This window comes from Balaenoptera borealis (genome assembly GCF_965194805.1).
Source record: "Balaenoptera borealis genome assembly, chromosome: 9".
Lineage (NCBI taxonomy): Eukaryota > Metazoa > Chordata > Mammalia > Artiodactyla > Balaenopteridae > Balaenoptera > Balaenoptera borealis.
Window position 1 is genome coordinate 50,822,279 of NC_138873.1, and position 17,886 is coordinate 50,840,164.

At 36.0% G+C, this 17,886-nt stretch overlaps 1 protein-coding gene across 2 annotated transcripts in view; it reads left to right on the forward strand.

Moving 5' to 3' along the window:
- The window catches only part of SESN1 (sestrin 1), a 108,989-nt gene that overhangs the window by 12,899 nt on the left and 78,204 nt on the right, over positions 1–17,886 (forward strand). The gene's annotated exons all lie outside the window — the stretch shown is intronic.

A 17,886-nucleotide genomic window follows, 5' to 3' on the forward strand; every position in this document is an offset into this window, starting at 1 on the left:
TCCCCCTAAATACTGCATTAAAAGTTTAATTCATCTTATTTAGATGCTGAAGATTTAAACAAATCTTGCATGATTGGGCCTGTACTAAGTATTGGGGTATGGGTGTCTGGCAAGCCCTTTTCTTTCTTTTTTCATTTTAAAGTATAAAAGTAAATTTCTAAACAAAAATTTCACTCCAAGCTAGAGTTGTGTTTGGCTCTTCCACCAAGCAATGAGTATTTTAATCTTCATTTTATTTTATTATTATTTTTTGTTCCCTTTAGTGCATTTTATTATTATAAATAAATCCTTAGTGGTAATTGTTCTGATTAAGAGGTGTCTAATTCCAATTTATACTGGTCTTCAATGGCTCCTTCTTTGAACTTGGAAGTAATTTTGTAGTAAGATGTGAAGAGTCAAACCTTGAGATAAATATTCTGTCATTTTAGTACTACATATTTGTATTAAATGCTTTTTATTGGTTGGAATGAAAGTAAATTATAGTTCTTTTTCCTTTCTTAAAATAATAACAGGGTTATTGTTTTCTTTCCTGAACCCCACTATACCTCTAGCTGACCTCCCTCTCTATCTAAGGCTGGAATGGGAATACTTTTTTAAAGTAAGAATTCATTTAAAATCTTTCTTTGTGCCTAACACTGTTATGGCACTGTGAGAAATATAAAAAGAAGTGGAAAACAACCACTACCGTTAAGAGTTTTGCGATGATTTAGAGAAAAGCAATTAAGAACAAATCAAGACTTTCACTAAAAATGTTAAATTTTGTGGTAGTACGTTGACAATAGTGCAACTGTTAGTGGGAGTGTATGTACATAGTAATTCCGCATCTAAGAACTCATCTGAAAAAAGATTTACGTATGATGATAATCTCTGTAGTGTTATTTATGATATAAATGTGTTTATATTATTATATATAAGTTGGTAATCTAAATATCCAATAACGAAATTATTAGTTAATTAAGTTATGGTGCATCTGTATAAAGGACTATTACATAATTATTGAAAGTTGTTTTAAAATGTATAAGAAAAGAAAAAAATTATATATTTAAGTGGAAAAGCAACTTTTAAAATAGTAGGCCAAATATATATATTTTTTATAGAGAGGGGAAAATGTCAGGAAACCTGCTTGTACCAAAATAGTACCAAAACCCTGGTTCTCTTTTAAAGGTGGGATTATTGGAGATTTTAATTTTTCTTTTCATAATAATAATCATTAATAAATACTTAATTTTATTGAGTGCTCACCATATGCCAAGCTTTGTTATAAGCATTTGACATATAACATTGCAAGATTTCACGTGGGTTACAGGTTTTGAGGAAGCTATCTTCCCAAAACAAAACAAATATACAAATATGAATATACCCACTCACTCTGAAATTAGATTAAGTTTCTAATTTATTTAGCAAAGGAAACATGAACATCTCAAAAGCTAGGCTGTCTCGTTGAGAAGAAGCACTTGCCAGCCTGCTTGGGTACTACTTTCCTTGGTCCTCAGTGCTCCTAAAGGTGGTGCAACTGCTGGTGACACTACCTGTGTCACACCAGATCTGCAAAACTCAATTCTTGCTCTATTTTGCCTTTTTATATTTGACATTTACATTCATATTTTGGAAGAATTTTTACAAACTACCTGTGCACTTCCTTTGAAGGCCCATTTTACTGCAATATCTAGTTTTATACCTACAACCATTCTGTGACGTGAGTTTTACATTTTATAGATGAGGAAACAGAAAGATTAAGCAGCTTAACTCAAGTAGTGAATACTGAGAGTTAGGAAGCATGTCTGACTCTACGTCCTTAAGCACCAATCTGTTTTCCTATAGTCTTTTTGGTTTTGTTCATGAGCACGTATTATTTTTATATTGGAAGATGACTTAAAATCAATGTGGAAAAATTAAACGACATATAGAGTGTTACAATAATTCAGAGCGAGGAAAGATCAGAATGGGTTGGGTAATAAAGACAGCTTAGTGGAGCAAATAACTTTTAATGTAATAATTAACTTTTCTTCTTAGCTTATCTGTTTGTTTATATAAGTACACACTGCTTCTATCCCCAACATGCCCAAACCAAACCTCTTATTACTGGCTGTAACTAATGCTCTGTTGTTCTTTCCTGCAGACTAAGTTTTGGCCTCATTTTTGTTTCCTTTTTTGTGGCCTCCCCCTTTTTTTTCCTTTTGCTATCTGTCAGTGCATGTATGAACATGTAACTGTGACTTTTGTCAGAGCTCCTTCTCACTATACTGTTGGGCATTATAAATAAAACAACTCTAGCTTTGCAGTTTCCATGTGGTAATACCATCATAATTTAAAGATTAAGCTGGCTAAAAGAAGTTGCAAAAATTACATAAATTGTATTTAAAAACTCATTAAAAGGAAATAGAACTAAGATCTTGAATATTGTCTGATGAATTAACTTTACGGCATAAACTAGGGTTGATGTTCAGTCATTATGCACTGGCACAGCAATACTTGTTAAAATACTACAGTATTTTCATACTAGTTGGTAAATAGTAAACTCCAAAAAGCAATAAAACTAATAATACATAGTCAGGATGGGTGGCTTATCTTAGAAACCACACATGCGCTTAGATTCCAAATTGGTCTGGTCGCTGAAGCATGGAGCTAGGAAGTTTGCTCAGATGTTTTATTATTTATTTCAGATGTTGAAGGTACAAAAGCCCTTGGGTGGGAGAGAGAGACCAGGCAGGTGAACTGAGGAGAACCTAACCTGTAAACTCACAAAAGAAGTGCCCAGCTGTGCCAGGGGCACAAGAAGGGTCCAGGCCTTGTTGGTGACTGGGGAGGCTGCCAAAAGCCAGTGACAGAGATTCTCAGGGTATGGCCTCTCAAGTGGGCTCAAGCAGCTTTTCTTTGTTTAACAACTGAATTAGTTATCTGTTGCTTCATAACAAATTTGGTGGCTTAAAGCAATACACATTTATTATCTCACAATTTCTGTGGGTCAGGAATCTGGCTGTAGTTTAGCTAGGACCTCTGCTTCAGGGTCTCCCACGAGCCTGCAGTTAATGTGTCATCCAGGGCTGTGGTCTCATCTGAAGGCTCAAGTGGGGAAGAATGTGTTTTGAAGTTCACACGGTTGTTGGAAGGATTCAGTTCCTTGAGAGCTGTTGGATTGAGAACTTCAATTCCTTTCTGGTAGTTGACTGGCAGCTCTTGCTGTTCCTTGCCATGTGAGCCTCTCCACTTGCTTCTTCAGAGAGAGCACCTGAGAAGAGACAGAGACAAGATACCAGCAAAAGAATGCTAGCATGACAGAAGTCAGTCTTTTATAACCAAATGTTGGATGAGACATGCCATCAGTTCTGCCTTAGTCTGTTCATTAGAAGAATATAACACAATGAGAGTGAGTACCAGAAGATAGGGCAGGGATCCTTGGAAGCCATTTTAAAGCAGCCTACCCCAACAGCTTATGTCCTGAAACTAGGTGCTGGGAAGAATGGGCCTCCCTGCCTACTATGAAGAGAGTTGTGATTTAGGTTATATGCCCAGGAACCTAATTAATGTCTGGAAGAGAGTGCAGTCCAGCAAGTGACAGTATGAGCCCAGGCTCTGCCCCCCTTCCCAGCCTTGCAACCAGTCTCCAGATAAAGGAGCCTCACCCCAGCCTGGCCAGTACTTGCCCTCCCCAGGGCCCTGCTACCTCACTGATTGGAGGCCACCAAGGTTCAGTTGGAGAGGCCCGCCCACCTCCCTCTAGCAGCTTCTGCCAAAATAAATGGCAGAAGCTTCTTTGGTCTTTTTTCCCTCCATCTTCCCCCATGACTCTTCTGACCCTATTATTCCTGTGTGATCCTAGGAAATTCCCTGCTTCCCATTCGTTGTACTAAATGTAAAAACAGCATTTGTCCAAAAGGTAGGAAGTGGCAGACAGCTTTCTTTTCATCATTTAATGATTATGTAATGAGCTCTGAATCAAATCTCAGCTGTGTCAATGATTTGAGGGGAAGAGGAATTAAAAATAAAGCCAAAAACTTTTATGAGCATTCTCAAATTGAATAACAAGATTAAACATTATTGCAAACCCAAATTTTTAATTCAAATCTCCCAAATTCAAATTGGTATACTATCAATTTAGTGATATCTAAAAGAGAACAGATGAAATAATTTATCTTTTTTCATTTTATAAGCCCAGTCCTTATAAATTTTGGCTATTGCAAAACCAGGCCAAAATGATTACATAACTGATAACAATTTAAAAAAAATTTTACCCCACTGAATACAATGTTGAGGCTAGGGTTTTTTTGATTGTAGGGAAAGCTCTTAATTTTAGTTTAAAAAGGTCGTTTATCATTTTCTCATATTTCATTTTTAATATCTTGGCCAAATATTTGATGAAAATTAAAATATTTTCCCCATGTATATTTTAAATCAAGGATAAATATATATATGTACTCCAAATGCTAACAGTGGTTACCTCTGGGCTGTGGTTTATACTTTTCTATATTTTTCCAAAATTTTTGTAATGGATACTTCTGTTTCTTCTAATAAGACCAGAAAACACATGCCATTGAAAAGAAAATAAGCTCAATGCACCACTTTATTCATAGCAGGATGACCTTTATGGTAAGTAGATCTTGAGCATACTCTCTAAAATGTTTCTTCTAATATGGTATATACTAACTTTAAAAGCTTTTAATTCTTTAATTTTCTGTAGAAATACCTTTCTTTCAAAGACTTTGGCTGTTGATAGAGCAGATTTTTTCCTAACGAATTTTGCATTTGTAGGGTTTTTTTGTCTTCACACTATGAAAATCTACTCCGAACTCTCAGCTTGTTGTAGCTTTTATGAGCACTAGATGGCACTCTTGCTCAACTGAAATCTGGTTTATCGCTCATATTTTGGTGCTGTGGGCCTTAGAAGAGTTGGATGTACAACTTAAGAATGCTTATGTTTCCCTTTTGTTTTAGAGGGAGGACGTATGGGAAGAAAGGGAAAGTTTCCAAATTTAAGTAGCTGAGCTTAAATGGTTCGGTTTTTTACATCTATCCAGAAATCACCATGTTGATAATAGTGATATCAGTCACTCATTCCACAAATATTTATTGAGCACCTGCTATCTTTAGGCACCCAACCCCACTACATACATCAGTGGCCAAAAGAGGTAAAAATCACTACCCTCATACAGCTTACATTCTAGTGCTTGGACTTTTTCTTCAGGTGCCATTCTAAGTTCTGTACTTGGAGTCATCCATTAACTCACCCATTTCATAAGAAGCTGAGGCACAGAGAGGTTATCTAACTTGCCCCTGTTCACCTGAAGTTCACCTCTGAAGTTTGTTCTATTCATCTCAACACTATACTGCCTCTCAAAACGAAAGAATATTTTATTATTGCTTCTGCTGAAAGCAAATAATATGAATTTACCTGTTTGTTTATATTGTCCCTAGATCTGTTCAATTCACATATTATTGCCATTTTTTATTGAAAAAACACTGACTAAATAAAATCCCTTTTTTAAAATGATTCTGTGGACAACTATCATAGTATTAGCTCTATTTCAAGATAATGGTGATCAAGTCACAGACCAGGCTGGCCTTGTTTCAGTGTATATTTAAGCATCCTTATAGCTCTATTTACTTTAAACTGTTTGTATTGCCATGTAATAATTTGGGTATGTTGTATTGATGAGAGCTTAATCAGGTTGTGGTTCAGTTGTTGGTATAATGAAACATGGGGCATCAAGTATCAAAAGTTAACAACTTATCCTGCTTGCTCCACTGTTTGGTTTTACATTTTAGTAGTACTGTGTTTATAAAGAAAATAGAGTAAGGTCAATAATACACTATGAAAGTTTCATGATTTGGGGGAGGAGTGGGTAAATTTATCTTCCTCTAAAAAAAGGTTTTATATGACTTAGGATAATTTACAATTATATTTGTATTTCTGAAGGACCAGAGTTGTATTCAACAACATACTTGTAAGCCACTGAGTATAGACAGAAAACCAGCCACCATAGAATAAAAATATTGATGACTAATTCATACACAGATAATTGATAAGTAAAACTTGCCTTCAGGGAAGCTGAAATAGTTCTTAATAGCTAGTTTGGCCCCTGTTCTTTTTTGCTGCAGAGCTGTCTTAGATTACAAAACTATGTTTTTGATTGCTAATAATCAGAGTTAGGTATCTTTTAGTTAAATGAAATAATTAGTAAAAGAGAATCACTGTTGTTCACCAGGGAGTGGAAGGAAGTTTTCAGAGAAGAGATTTATTTTGGCAGATGCTACAATTTAACTGTTCTCAAATTGAGGATTTTGGCTTTTCTAGGGACCTGTTTGCCCCTTAGATTGAATGCAAAATTGTGTAGATTGATGAGCGTTATTTCTTGAGAGAGAGCCCAAGTTTTATCAGATTTTCAAAGAGATTATAACCCCAAAAGATTAAGAACCACTGCTAAAACTGAGCTACTGCATATTAAACTTACTTTTCTTAAACTTTAGAAAAAAGTTGAAGTGATTGAAATTTGGGAGTTTTAAACCAACAGAGGGAAAATTTTGTTGATTTAATGTTAGCTTATCCCTCTTGGTCTAGTGATCCTCTTGTGGTATATCTGGTGGTATTTGTACTTGATGTTTGTAATAAACTGGCAGGCCAACACCTCAGTTTAGAGGTTAGAAGTTTAAGTCTTGTTTCAAGAATATTAAGATGCGGGGAGCTCAGCTGAGCACAGCAGAGCTCCAGCCCTTGTATAACAGAAGCAAGAAATACATACTTGCAAGCCACTGAGATTTGGGGGTTGTGTTTTTCCTCAACAAAAGTTCATTAATATAGAAGTTGGAAATAGCCATACTGTCAGGATCCATATCCTGGTTCTCCTAGTTGTTTAACCTTGGACAAGGTACTTAACATCTCTAAGCTTCAGTTTTATTACCCACAAAATAAGACAATACGCCTCATATCAGTGAGATAATAGCACCTTTATCTCTTTAAGGTACTCAGCATAGTGCCTACCTTAGTACTTAGTACGGCAAAAAACATTAAGTCTATCCCTGTATATGACTCAGTTGTCTAAAATAACAAGTCTTCTTACCTTCTAGCTCCTTATCTTGATTTATTTTTCTTCTTAGCCCCAAACACTACCTAACATTGTTACTAACTTACTTACTTGTTGATTCTATCTGCCCTACTAGGTTGTAAGCTCCATGAAGATGGAGACTTTTTCTTGTTCATTGCCAGGCTCCCTAAGCCAGTGGTAGCACATACAAACAGATGTCCAATAAATATTTGTTGAATGAATGAATAAATGTTAGCTACTATTACTAATTGGCCATTTCTGTCCATGTTCCCATCTGCCTGTATCAGCTGCAGCTTCAAAATGAGGTAGGTATACCAGGACGAAAGTCTCTTTCCCTAACTGGGATAGCTGAAATTATAGCTTCAAAAGGAATATTAGTCTCGTTAGGCCCTCTCTACTGTGGCATACAGACCAGCAGCATCTGTGTCACCTAGGAAGTTGTTAGAAATGCAGAATCTCAGGCCTCACCCCAGTCCTACTGAACCAGACTTGAATCCCCAAGTGACTCTAATGCACATTATAGTTTGAGAAGCACCATGTTGGCCATTTTAAGGATTTTGGATTTTATCCCAACAGTAATGGAGAACCACTAAATTTTAGGGTGGAGATTACATTATCAGATTTGTTATTTAAAATGATCACTCTTGGGTCAGAAACAGTGGTTGTCTTTGGGAAGGGAAACCGTTTAGCTGGGGACAAAGATGGGACTGATGCTTTTTGCAGTATACTGTTATCCAGATTCACTCTGATATGGCCAGCATGTGGCCTGTCCACCCTGTCCTCCTACCCCAACCCCACTCTCAGACTTATACCATGAAGGCTGGACACCTGCCCTCACATCAGGACTCTCTGTACACCCACATACAGCTACCACTTGCCCACTCCTTGGGCCTAGAGGTGTCCTGATGGGCCCTGTGTTCAGCCAAAGATGGACAACCCATGAGCCCTGGAAGAGGGCTTAGCCCATCTGGGCAGAGAGTCCCAGGGTTCAAGTACCTAGAGCATGGTCTGGATGAATATGTCCTTGGCTCTGTGTACTCTTCCCCTATTTGAGGGGTGCACCTGAAAGAGGCCTAAAACAGGCCCTCTAAAGTGCAGGGACCCCATTGTCTGGGTCTTAGAAATGTAATGCCTTTTTTTACCTTTTATTTTCAAATCATGTGAATGTATTTTTCAATGTGAATGTATTACCTACATTAAAAAATAAATAAAATAGAATATTAAACTATAATAAAATTACATGGGCTCCTGTGTGGGAAAGGATAGGATGGGTACAGCAAGGGGAGCATGAAAATCAATTAAAAAGCTATTGCAGTGTTTCAGCAATAATTGATATAATGTTTGGACTAGCATGATAGTAATGAAGATACAGTTTCAACTAGTTTTCCATTTAGGTATTTCACTGCTATTTTGCTTAGATTGCATAAACTCAGTATTATTATTTTTTTCTTAAACATTGTGTGGGGGGTAAGCCTTCTGGCCCTTGAATATTTGTGTTTTTACTTTGCCCTCAGGTTTTATTATAGTTCATTAGAATTCTAGATTAAAATCATTTTCTCAGAACTGTGAAGACATTGTTCCATCATTTTTTAGCATCTAGTGTTTATAATGAGAAGTCTTATGCTGGTCTGAGTCTCATTCTTTTTTAATGAAACCTTTTTTTGTTTGTTTTATTTTACCTCTCTCTGGGAGCCTTTTCTTTTTACTCCAACTTTTTTTTTTTTTAATCTCTTGAACACGTCAAAGAATAATACAGTAAATACCACATACTCTTCACCTAGATTCACATGTTAACATTTTGCCACAATGGCGTTCTCTAATTTTTTTTCTCTCCTTTTGCTGAACTTCTTGAAAGCTACAAACACTTCACCCCTAAATATTTTATCATATATCTCCTAAGAACAAGGACATTCTGGGAGCTTAAGATGTTTCTATTCATCCTTAGAGTTTTGAAATGTTGTTAGTATATGTTAGAGTGTGTGTCTCTACCTACCTTTTATTAATAATCCATTGCACTTGGGGCCTTTCAATATAAAGATTTGAATCTCAAATTATTCTTATATTATTTCTTTTCCTCCATTACCTCTGTTATATCTGTCCTTTTTGACCAACTGTTAGATAAGTATTGGAGCTCCATCTTAACCTTTTCCCATATGTCCTTTCTTTTCTTTTCTTTTTTCTTTGTCCTTTTTATTCTACACTTTGGAGAGTTCCCTGAAGTTTGTCCTCCAAATTACACATTTGCTCTTCGGCCTGGTTCTGTTATTCAGTGCTTCTATTGATGTGTTTATTCAGCAGTCATGTTTTCAATTTTCAAGAACTCTTTTTTATTCTCTGATTGTTCCTTTCTCAGAACAACCAATTCTTGTATTATGAGTATTTTATTCTCTGTAATCTCTCTAAGGATGCCAATATAATTTTTAATTAGTTTCTTTCCCTCCCTGCTGAATCAGCCAGGATTCTGGCAGGAAATGGATGGCGCACTCAGATGGGGTGCCTGAAGAGAGTTTAATGAAAGTGTGGGCAGAGTTAAGGGAAACCAACAAGATGATAAGCATTTTGGACTAGTAACAGCTATAAACTTCAAGGGACAAGGTTTCAGAGAAGTTACTGGAACACGATGACTTTTACAGCTATAGGAGAAGGCTGCCAGCCTTACAGGAACTGTGGCCTTCAGTAGAGGAATATACTCACTGCTAGCCCTCAGCCTGGCAGGGAGGTAAGTGGAGGAATAAATACCCTGACCTTCTTCCCCTGCCTTTCAATCTGTTAGTCCCTCCTATTGGAAGAGTGTAATTATAAGCCAGATGGCAAGGGAACCCCAGTGATACAGTCCATAGAGGTGAGCATTTTGAAGCACAAAACAAGGTAGAATAGGTCAGAGAGACAAGTTGGAGAGGCAAATAGAGAATACATGACATACTATATCTATTTCATGCTGTTTAGGAAGACATCTTGATGGGTGGATTGGGGCTGTGAAAAGAGTAGCACTTTGGGCTGATCTGGTAGAAGGTAGCAGCAAAAATAAATTGTTTGGGTGAATAGTCAAGATGAGAGCAGTTGTGATGGGGGGAGAGTTCTTTCTCAAGATTCGAGGATTCAGAAACAAGGGAAGAGAGATCAAAGAGAAAAGTCTGGGGAGAGGGAGGATAAGATTGGCATATAGCTATTGGAATGAGGGTCTGCCAATGAAATGGGTCCCTTTGAAGTGTTTACATTCATTCTTATTTTCTTTGCATTTGGAGAACGATCATATTTAGCAACCAGTTTTAGGAGATTTTCTCAGTCCATACAAGACTTTTACACTCAGTGACTGCATATTAGTGATGTTTTGGAGGTTGATGGTGGAGTGGGCACTGTGCAGGGGGAGTGCCATGAGAGCTCAAGGAAGTGTGTTACATTGTGGAGGAGTCCACAGTGAAGGTGACACAATTCCTTTGTGCCCAGATAAACTAAATCTCTGTGGATGGGGAGGGGAAGTTGTATGGCTGGGAAGACATTGAGATTCAAGTTATTTTGTTGAATAATAAGGGCTGCAGGACAGTGGGACATCCAGACTGCAGGCTCTTGTGGTTATATGATCTTTTATTCATCAGAAAAGCAACTAAATTAAATGGTATTAGAATGAAGGTTTAAATAGAATATATTTTAAATGAACCTATCTAAGGGAACAATTGATTTTGTTAATATTGCACCAGAATAACCACATCCAAGGAGGTAATGAGATGATAGTAACTTTTTATGTTTGTTTTGTTTTTTTTCCCAGATCTAAATGTTTGTTTTGTGTTCTGGTATCTCTTGACTACTTCATATGTGGTTTATGTTTGCTGTACTGCAGGTCTTCATTGACTCTTGACCCAAACAAATCAATTTTTCTCTGCATGGACTCTCTAAAACTTTTAACACTGTCTTTCACTACTGTAATGTGTTCCTTCTGAGGGCAGTCATTATTCTTTTATCCTTTAAAATAGGGTTCATTTATATCTATTGGATATTTAAGTGGTTTAAGAACTTTCACCATTTTAGGTGGCTTGGACCCCTTGCAACCTTTCTTCCCCTTGGGTAGTTTTTAATACTTGTTCCTTAGACTTAAGTTAACCAATTTGAGTTGTATGATATTCTTAATTTTATCTTGTTAGGTTTTGGGTCTGCTTTTCAATGATTCTGATAGTTCGGTTGTTCTATGATAGATTTTCTAGGAATGAGCATTTATTCCATCATCTTCCTAGAAATCCCCTTAGCTTTTTTTTTTTTTTTCCTAAAAATAGATAACTATTTGTTAAATTTCTTGGGTTTCCACTCTGCTCCTGGGTTATTTAAGCACTTTGCCATCATTGTTTTCATTAGTGGCTGTTTCAGAGTCCCCTCCAGGATAAAATCATTTTCTTCATGTCACACTTTCCTGAAAATAGAAAACTATCTAGTTCACTTCTTTGGCTTAATTTTTTATTAAGTTTAAATGCCATCGGATAATCTCAGTGCTCTGATACATGTCCAGATCTTAGTTACCAAATTGGTCTAATTTTCCTAAGGGAAATAGAATAGACCCACATATGAGTCCTACCTATTTTCTTTTTCATCCTATCCCAGAGGGTTTCACATGACTCTCTTATCCTCACTACAGGGGAGAAAGAGAAATAGTAAACCTCTACCCTCTCCTCAAAACAAAAACAAACAAAAAAACCCCAAACAACAACAACAAAAAACTGTAGTAACTGATCTATGCTTCCTGAACAGGCTTGTGCTTGCTTTTCCCTTCATTAGGAAGCTACAGCAAAGGATCTAGGGAGAAAGAGATATGAATAGAGATTGTAGGTTTGTGTCTTCTTATTATTAGCCTACTGATATATTATTAAGCCAAAAATCAAGATATGTTATCTAACAAAGTATTACCTGTCAACATGAGTATTAGAGAGAATTAATTTGCATGCAAAACCAGAATTTCTAGAGTATTATCTTAGTTTCATAAGTTTACCTTCTACTCTGTATATATTGGTAATTCTTTTATCCATTTAAAAGATATCTCTTTCAGATTTTGAGGGGACAATCTCATTCTTAGCTTCTTTAGGTTCTTACCCTACATTAGACTAAAAGGAGTTCTTTGTAAAAACCCTTCAATGTCTTGGTTTTAGACTGTAATTATAGATAGTATTTTCTATTATAATAGGAAAAAGGTATTACTATATTTTAAAGAAAATAAATTATATTTTTAAGTTTTGTTATTTTTCTGTCTTTGATAAATGGACAGTATTTTGTGACACTGAGAATATTACTATCGCTCTGTCCACAAATGTCTGAAAGACAAATGTGTGATTCAGAACCTTTTCTACACCTGAGTACATATGTATTTTATTTTTTGGCTTGTAGCCTTGTCCCTGTTAAGCCCAATAATCTTTTTTTTTTCTTTTTTCCTTTTTTAAAAATCCTCTAGTCATCTATACTACCGTCGAAGCTACTTTAGAAAGAAGAACAACTCTGCTTCAGAATTTCCTCCCCTTGTCTCATGATCATATAGAAGGGAATGTGTGAGAGGGTCAATTAAATGATTTTAAAAACTGAGTTTATATTTTAGTTACTTAAAGCATAATAGATTACTGTTTATTTTAAAATTGAATAATAAAAAGAAACAGGTCTATGAAAATTGAATGAGTTAATGGAAATAGGAAAAGGAGAAACTAAATAACAACATTTATTCTTAAAAAGCTGAGAGGCAACATAATAAATAACAGCATTAGGGGAAAACTATATTTTTTAATAAACCTGTAAGAGCACTGATAATAATAATGATTCTCAAATATGCCTATATCGTTAGGGAAAATAAAAGCTTATGAAAGTTAATGTAATAGATGTGAAAATGAGAGAGAATAGGAAAAGGGAATTTAAAAGGGTTAATACTCCATTAAATTTGGGGACTGAGGGGGGAGAGATATTAAAAATAAGTGCAAAATTTCAAGTTTGGCAGCTCAGGAAGTTGGTCTGATAGCAGGAGAAGTGGTTGGGGTAAATATTAGGGTAAATAACTACCCCTAATTATTATTATTATTTCATGTGTCTTATTCAGATAACACAATTTCTATGTGAAAGGTAACCTATATATTACAGTTAATGAAAAAATGATAAGAGCACACAGTACTATTATTGGTAACTTTTTAAATTGTCACAGTGTATTTAGTAATCTGAAGGTTTGCAGACTGATAGTTAGGTGTAGAAAGTATAAAAGAGAGGCCTGTTTGTTGTTGTTTTGCCTCTTACATAAGTAGAGAACATTGAGTGTTATTAGTTTATGAACACACAGATTTTGACAACATTATATTTTCAGTGATGTAGATTTGTTTACACTTGATGTACTCGCTGTGGTTTTCTCTTTGCTTTGCTTTGCTTTTCCTTTTCTTTCCTTTCTCTTTCTCTCTTTCTAATAGTTGATATTCTCTAAGCTCGTTAAAAAACCAGCTGATTATGACCCATGTTTTGATTTGGTGATTCATGATAACTTGTGGCTTTCAGATCTTGCCTTTTGTTCTCAAGTACTACATACTGTCCTTAAATCACTTTCTATTTTGACATCAATTAGTACATCATGGGGCAGAGTATTATCTACATAGCTGAATCCATGAGGCTTTGGGGTCAAGTATACTACCTCCCGTTATAGCCTGATATAGTGCCTCAGTCACCTTTAGGTTTATTGACTCTAAGCATATAATTCAAGAACATAAGGGTATAGCTGTTTGATTATTTGGAATGTTCATAGTCTATAGGAAAAAAGGGGGTGGGGGAGGAACGCTAAAGGTTGGCAAATATCAAGCCAGTTTAGTGACAAGGCTAAATATTAGTTCACTAAGATCCTAAGACTATTTCATGATGATTGACCATTCATTGTTAATTTCCATGTCGTGAATTTCAGTTAATTCTTTGGATCCAAAATTATGCACATGGCTCAATTTTATTTCACCTATTTAATTTAGCGTTGATATGAGTAAAGTAAAAGGCTGAAAGTTAGGGTAAAATAGAAGAAAGCCTAAATTTTTCAAGGTTTTTTTCCTCTTTAAAAGTATAGCTGTTTTCAGGTATTTTTAGATACCAGATGACTTGTGAAAGTTTCTTTTTTCCCCCTCCATAAAATGCTTTATAAACTTCACAATATACAATGAACATCTTTCTACGCAAATGTATAAAGCTCCCCTGCTGAGGAATTTATAGACTGGTGAAAAGATAATCAGATTAGAAGATGTAACACAAGACTCACCTGATAAAGGTATCATCAAAAGGTTAAATCAGCAAAGGTACACCAGAAAAATGCAAAGGGAAAACAGCAGTGGTCACAGTATTAATCTCAGAGACCTCAGCATTCAAAGGTTAGGCAAATGTCACGATAGTGAGGATGCATAGGCAGTTCCTCAGTAGCAGTTCCCTAAACTTTCTCTTGATTGTTCTCATCTCCTTCATGAACATTTCCACATCCTCTTCATCCCCTCCCATCCATCATTGTCATTGAACTGCCCACTGGGTAAGGCCCATGGGGAATTTGGGGCAAATCATTGGTCTACTTTCTGCAGCCTGCTGGCCTTTCCCCACACAGGGCTTTCTCTTTTCTGCATTCTCTCCCCTGCTCCCCCAACTTGTTTGTCTTTAAACTGTTGCTCCTGGGCCTATCCTGACAAAATATATAGATATGGATCTATGACACCCCCCACCCAGCTGACTGACAGACATGTACCTGACCCCCTCTTCAGGCCAGAAGCCCCCTCAACCTCTGTAGGGCAACTGGGAACTGGGACTCAAACAGAGCAGTGACCAAGCACCCAAGAGCTGTTTCTCTCTGTGGAACGGTTTTATTGCTCATTGATTTGGTACCATTTCAGTTGTCTTGTTCTCCCTGAGACCAACTGTGAAGTGCATTTCAGACTTTGCAGGTGAAGGGATCTCTAGCAATTGTATATTTACCTTCATGTTTAAATTCATGTTATAATACTGCTATTTTTCTATGTCTTTCTCACACACACACACACAACTTTAAAATTCTTATAATGATTTCTGATGGTGTTTTGGTCAAGGGCAAAATTCTATATATGGCCTCACATAATTTATCATCCAAACTGGGACATCCTGAGAAGATGGATCATGACAGGTCAACAGGAGTAAACCAGGATGAATAGTCACCCTCCCTATAAGGCTGTCTATGGTCGGGCAGTTGCTGACCTCTGCAGCCTTATCTTGCAGTGTGCTCTTCCTTGCTCTGTATGGCCCAGGCTCATGGGCTGTCTGCAGTTCCTTTTTCAAGTGCACTATGCTCTGACTGCTTACTCTTACTAGAAAGCCTTTATATGTGCCTTTCCCTCTCCCTTGACAGAGCTTCTCCTCTCTCTTTTTCGCCCTAATAAACTCCTTTTAGTTATCTTTCAGATCTCACTCAGTTGCAACTTCCTCGGCTAAGCGTTCTCAGACTTCCCTTACTAAATCCATTCTCTCTCTCATTATTCCTCAGGGCACATACTTTATTACATTTAGATCATTCTTGGGTTAATGTGTGTCCTCCACTAGAGTGAGGCTTCATGTAGGTAGAGGCCCTGCCAGGTTTTTCTCATCATTTATTTCTGTCGCTTGGTAGGCACACAGTAAAAGCTAAATAAATATTTGTTAGATTAATTCATTTAAAAGAGGAAGATAAAATCAAGTTTACTACATAGCCCAAGATATTTAGGGGAAATAAATTCTGATATGTCCATTTAATTTTTGTTTAAAATAATTAATACATTTATATTTATAATTGAAAATGTTCAGAATCTTAGAATTTTTCATTTTTATGTTATACATAAATAAAAAGTTCTAACACTTTAAATTTATTGGAAAAAAACAGTTTTTTGTTCAAGGCTGTTTCTTTCCTTATATAACATGCCTTTCAATTATTTAGGTTTAATCTGTGGCATCAGATGTGGTTCACAAGTCTCTGTGTTAGTTAGCTCATTGTTCTTTTTTCCTAAGGGAACTTTAAATTAGAAAAAATTTATTGTTGCTTTTATTTTATATTATGCACATTTTAAAATCAGATATACATCTGAGTTGTGAATAATATTTACAAGATATTTGAGTCGAATGTGTTTTCAGAGAAAATGTTAACTTTCTGTTATTGTAACAGTTTTAATCACAAATTAAATCAAGGCTCATGCACATTTATTGAATTAACCATTTAAATTTATTTGATTTGAAGTCAGCCTATCCTGATGGAAAGATTGGGAGGGGAAGTTAGAAAGAATAGTGTATGCTTTCCCTCTTGAGACAGTGAAAAGTGCCTGGCATAAATTTAATGAAGAGGGAAGGAAAAACATGTGATTATTCCTGATTATCTTGGTCACTTGTCTTGGGGGAAAAATTGCTACCTTCCAGTAACAAATTTTCTGAGACTTACTAAATGGCTCCATGACACAGTTAGTACTGATCTCATTTAATCATAATTTAAACAGGATTAAAGTATTCTATTGTATGTAGTTAAAGTAGAATGGAGTATCTGACAGATACTGTACTAATTATAGTCATTAATGGCCTACTTTTTCTGACCTAAAAAGGTAAATGAAGGAGGGAATTGTCTTTGCCTTTCAGGGATTTTCCCTTTAAAAGAGATTAGTTCACTGTCATTGCTGTTTATTTTCACATGACACTTTTCTGAAATCTTTCTAAAACTCCACAGTACTAAACTAATCCATGGAAAAAGCAGAATGCATCTTCTCCCAAAGGAAGAAAGACTTGGTAGGTCAGACCTCTCTCACTCCAATTAGAAATTGTGAAGTTTTGAGAATTCCCTGGCAGTCTAGTGGTTAGGACTCCAAACTTTCACTGCCAAGGGCCCGGGTTCAATCCCTGGTCCAGGAACTAAGAAATTGTGAAGTTTTATAAACAGGCTCTTTTAACAAAAGACTATGGATCAGCAATGCACACATGAAGTGTTAGTATGAAAACGCTATTACAACATTTCTTATAATACTTCCCTTAAAAGTCTCCTTTTAAGTGTTTTAGAATGTATTCAGGGGGAGGGGGGAACTAACCTCAAAAAATTGTCCTTTGTTAATGTTTTATTTAGTGGTGTCTTTTTTCACAGATTAGGTGATATTTACTCCTTAATATAAATGTGTATGTGTGTTATCATTTATTAATGCACGATGCTTAACAGAGCCTAGCTTTGGTGCTTTCAGGCTCAGAACTAAAGGGGTGACTTGTAGAAAACCAAAGTAGGTCAAAGAGTACCATGGTGTAGCAAAGGGGAAGCCCCCAAACTTACTCATATTGTTTTGCCTCTGGTGGAGTTTACTTTCGTTGTTATGGTCTAGACCTGTCTTCCTGTGAATGGAAGAAAAGTCAAATTGAAGAAAAGTCTCAGGAAAATTATAAGTAATTTTTTATAATAATTTATCATTATCAATTATTGGCAGGGTTGGTGGGGGCAGCATAGGTGAGAATGAAAATTAGAACTGAATTTAATCCTAGAGTCTACAGATCAAAAGCAAAATTATGCATAAGTAGGATAGCTTCTCTAAGTATAATATAAGGAGTGCTGTGTGGGTCTTTGTGGAATGGGAACTAGTATTTCAAATTTTGCCAGCCTGTTCTGCTTTTTAACATGTAGCTGTTGTAGAAATGACCATGTTTTAAAATCAAGGAATCAGTTCATGTTGTATTAGTTCTGAACATATGCAATTGAATGAACATTATAGGCAGATCTACTGATCATTGGAATAGCAACTATGAAACACCATTTTGTGCCTACTTTACTTGACTAATCCTATTAGAATCTAGGAGTATACTTCAGCTGGCTTCAAAGATCCTGGAATGTTTTTTACATCTCAAAGTTAAAATG